The sequence below is a fragment of the Frieseomelitta varia genome, unplaced genomic scaffold (assembly GCF_011392965.1).
Source record: "Frieseomelitta varia isolate USP_RPSP 00005682 unplaced genomic scaffold, Fvar_1.2 scaffold_1736, whole genome shotgun sequence".
Lineage (NCBI taxonomy): Eukaryota > Metazoa > Arthropoda > Insecta > Hymenoptera > Apidae > Frieseomelitta > Frieseomelitta varia.
In genome coordinates, this window is record NW_025109457.1 from 1 (window position 1) to 4843 (window position 4843).

Consider the following 4843-nt stretch of genomic DNA (forward strand, 5'->3'; position numbering starts at 1 on the left):
GTGTGTGCATCCAAGGTGTGACGAATAGTAAGAAACGCTGTGTGCAAAGATATTAAGTATTTCTTTAAGTGAGGCTGTTTTTTCCGAACTATTTTTCCAACAAAACGTACATTATGGCAGTTGTCACGTTAATAAAATCTGTTGGGATAATATTTTGCTTCTGTATTCTCTCACTGCAAAGGATATCAAAGTAAAACGTTAGAGCATACTAATATCCAGTTTATATGGATATAGTGTTTATTGAAATAAAGTTTCTATCCAAGAGGTTGAAAAAATGATTAAAGTTCGTAATAAAATTATAAGTAGCAACAAATTTTGGAACTTTTTAAAACTGATGTAATTCCAATCAAAACAGCATTCACTCTATTAACATCAATGATTAATGCTAATGTAATATTAGATAAAATGAAAAGAAAAAAACTGTAACAAGTATCATAAATAGTCTTGATGAAATGGACCCTGCATTGTCCTTAGCTGTATGGAAGTCTATGCATACCATGTAAACAAAATAAATACCACTGTAAACAAAATAAAGGTAAATAATACATTTACCTTCATAATAATTATTTATATTAATATCGCGAGTTTATAATATTAACTAATACATTCTCTTTTCAGGACTGGTACAGTGTAATAAACTATTATTACAAAAATTATGGTGTGTTTTACAAAATGGAAGGCAATGTTGCGCTAATATTATTTATCCGTATTCATTACCATTAGTTAATTTCAAAAATTATGTGTTGATCCTCGTCACTTGTATACAAATTTCTTTACAAACATGAGACAAGGTTATTTATTCAATTAATTAAATTAGATGTTTTTTGAATGTATTGGAGCACATTAGAGTATACATATTTATCCTTTTTTCAGATTTTTTATACAAAGTGTACAAACAAATCAATATGAAGCGCTTGCGGTAACAATGTCATTTGTCGAATGTTTCGGCTATTATATTCTTTTAAATGTCAATAATCAAAATCTAATTAATGGTCCGCTCAAAGAACAGGTTTTTATCCTATCCATTTATGTTACAGTAAAAAGTATAACAGTGTAACTGTAGCAGTGGAGCGTTTACTTTAAAAGTAGTCAAATCGTTTCTTCTTTTTTTAATTTTTTTATTTTGAGATGATTTTATACCATTTAGCATATATTATATCAATTGGGAATGCAAAGATATTTTTCTCTCGAAAATTGTAAAAATTCAAATTTATTATGGTAAATATTAAAAAATTTTTTTGATGACTAAATTCACTATGGCTGAAAGAAAATTGAAATTTTCGCTTTACAACGACTCCTTGAAACTCGCTGCACGATTTTTTTCATCATTTTGTTAAACTTTGAACTTTGGAGTTGGACGACAAAGTGGTAAGTTCCCTTGAACTTTTATATTTTTAATATTCAACACAAGATTGAAAATATTCGCCATTGAATATGTACAGTTGTGCTCTTCACTGTGTATACCATAATGATTTCTGTAGGAGAAATGTTTAAAATTTATGAATTAATTGTTGCAGTTTATACCATTATTAGAAATATGTTTAAAAGAATATAGCCCGCTGGCACACATATTTTTCACCGAAATTACTTATTTAATACTGGAATAAAAATCGATACAACAAAGATTATAAATCTTATGTTTGTTTCATAGAAGAATGTTGACGAAATCTTGATATGCTATTCAGTTGACCTGTAAGTACCAGCACTCAAACTGCGTTTTTAATCACATTGAGAATAGCCCTTGATTACGGTCGTAAAAATTCAGAGATTCTATAATTCAGAAGAAAATATAATGAATCTCAAGCACAAAATGTAGAGAACGATACTGATATTAAATTCCTTGCCGAGCTTAAGAATTTCGTTAATTTCATTTGCGTGAAATGTTTTAACCGAATCACTGAAAAAGGATACATTACATACCTAAACAAACTTACAGCTTATTTCAAAGGGGATGATGCGCTAGAAAATCTGTTTGGACTTCTTAACGCAAAAATTAATTTTTTTAACTTTTACAATGAAATTTTACGAAGTTGGTTGCTGGAGCAAAGGCAGGACATTGAAAATATAACGGAACTGATGTTTAATCTAATGAAATACATGAATCATTCTGAAAGAAATGAAATTTTGGAATCATTGACACAAGTAAGAATAAGTTCTTTTACGTATTTTTAGAAAGATATATATATATATATATATATATATTTTTTTTTTTTTCTTGGTTTGTTTGTCTATATACTATTTCTTTTCAGTTCGATATTCTAATAGTAAAAGATGTTCTACGATACGCTTTATCTGAGATACATAGGAATGATGATATAGCAAAAAATTGGTATTCACAGTCTAAAATTATTACTACATTGACAGTTACAGCAAAACACATTACTTTATATTATTCAAAAATATTAGTTGGCAATGATTATTTTGATCTGAAAAAAATCAGAATCTTATGTTATTATTGTTTGAAGCTCTAAAAGAAGACGGTATGGTATTTTCATTTCGATTACATTTTATTATTATGGCATACATATTATAAATAATTTATACCTTATTTTTTTTTTTTAGATCTGTCAACAAACGAAGAAACAATAGTCAATGAAATCATATCTGTATTTTGCAATTCATTTTATAAAATAGATGAAAAATATTTTCTGGATTTCATGAACTTTATTTATTGTCTAGTTCCAATAGCATGGTCTAACAAGAAAACAATAGTTGGGTACGAATATTAGAAATTCTTTTCGAACTACGTTTGAAAAATTACTTTGATTGTAATCATCTTTTCACCAATGTAATACGAAGTATGTGGACAAAAAGTCTTCTGGAAACAGTCCGAAAATTATTACAATCACGTTTATTAACGTGACTAAATTGTGTGCAATTTTTATGTGGAATAATTACAAAATGTAAGACAATTACATTACATTATTTATAAAATATAAATCTTTAATTTATTTCTTATAACGTACACCTTATGTTTCAGATATCAAGAACGTATAAGAAAATATCATTCGTATAAGAAAGAAATATTAGTCAATACAGCAGCTGATTTTGACAAAACCATACATAATGATAAGGTTTCCTATGCAGAGGAAATTATTTCAACATTTTTAAAGATTTCTGATATAACAGCATGGATATATCAGAATAAAAAATCTAACCCGAACCTAATCCATTAAATTAGTTACTAAATAAAATAGTTGGGTTTAAGTAAAGTTCTGGTTAGGTCTTTTCTTCAGGTCGCCGTGAGGCGGCCGGCTACTCAAATCGAATTTTTAAGTACACCGGTCTACGCCGGCCGCCTCGAGGTATTTATAGGTATTTATAGAAACTATAAACAATCGGCGACTGAACGCTTACACACGCTGCCACAGGCACGTAGCTAGGCAATATTCATCGGAGTAGTAGTAATAGTTTTTTGCAAAAATCTCGGAAACTAAGGCCGAACGGCGGTTATATGTATAGGAAAAAGTTGTTCAAAATGTTAATCTCTACAACATATTCAAAAATCGTCGAAATCGGTTAGACCCCCTCCCCCCTTTTCTAAATAATTACCAAAAATTGTTAATACATTTTCAAACTACAATACATTTTCGTAAATATACATTTTTGTAAAACAGCGAACATAATATTTAAATCTTTCCCTTTTGTCCAAAGCAACGAATACAGAGATAGTGCAGTAAATATTAATGTAAATAATTCTATTCAGAATGATCGAGTAAGAATTAGCACTTAAATATCTTTGTCATTTTGGAGTTATGTAGTATATGCGTTAATTGACAGTAATAATTTTTTTTGTAGCTGGAGATTTCGGGACTTCAAAATTAACATCACTTTTTGAAGTGGAATAATATATGCATAAATCGATATTCTCTATAAAAAAAATAATGATTTATGTGTATTGAAAAATTTTTGATTTAGGTAGGAAATTTTAACTTTAAATTTGCAAAATTTGTTATATGATTTTTTATGTGATATTGTTAAACATAAAATGTTATTTATGTAGTAGGGGAAAGTAGAGTTGAGCCGGGTATATAATGTATCTAGCTTCGTAACAAAAAATTGGTTGGCAGAAAAAGATTCGCATAAGACTAAATCTCTTAATTGGACTTTATACAATAAGAAAATGACTAAACTTTCCTTTGGCCCAAAAAGCTTGTTTGGCTCATGAAAAAGTAAAATTTTCTAGAGATATGTAAAAATTTGGTTTTACGCCATTGAGGTAAGATAGGTAAAATCGGATACCTATTAAAAGACATTATGGGAACGTATAAAATGCAATATAGTTATAAAATTTTTATTTTTATTAATTAAAAATGATTATTTTTAAACAATAAAATCAGAAAAAACAGTTATTTCTAACAATTTTAATATATATTCTACTTTGGTTTGTCTCATAAAAAATTACGTGAATTATTAGTTAATTTTTATTAGTTTATTAGAAATTTTTACTGTATTTACAAAACATTTGAACTATTAAAAAAATTATATATATATCTTAACAAAACAAAAGTCACAAATGAAATCTTTTGATGACAATGAGAAACTCGCCAGTTCCGTTAATGTTATGGTAATAATTATATGGCTTCTATGAGTGCTGTTTTTTTGATATTGTCACTTTTTGCTTTATTCTGATAATTCCTATTTGTTGTTTCCGTATATTGACAGTCGAGAAATACATCAGGATTAAAAGTTGCTCTGAAAACTAGAACAGAAGTTTCTATTGTTGCTGCTTCAAAAAATGCAGCTTTGTACATCACGATTACTTCATAAATTGTGACGTTTTTTTTCGGACTTGGAAATCAACCACTTTCTAACTTCCGTAATAAGTATTTAACAATGTCAT

The 4843-nt window shown here is 28.0% G+C and overlaps 2 long non-coding RNA genes across 2 annotated transcripts; both read left to right on the plus strand.

The window, feature by feature from the left end:
* Positions 1 to 6: 6 nt before the first annotated feature.
* Positions 7 to 1163, plus strand: LOC122538703. Its single transcript, XR_006308910.1, has 3 exons — positions 7 to 535; positions 619 to 791; positions 874 to 1163. It is a non-coding gene; the product is annotated as an uncharacterized LOC122538703 (long non-coding RNA).
* Positions 1164 to 1215: 52 nt separating this feature from the next.
* Positions 1216 to 4274, plus strand: LOC122538702. Its single transcript, XR_006308909.1, has 6 exons — positions 1216 to 1368; positions 1518 to 1692; positions 1937 to 2142; positions 2250 to 2480; positions 2563 to 2903; positions 2981 to 4274. It is a non-coding gene; the product is annotated as an uncharacterized LOC122538702 (long non-coding RNA).
* The last annotated feature ends 569 nt before the right edge of the window (positions 4275 to 4843 follow it).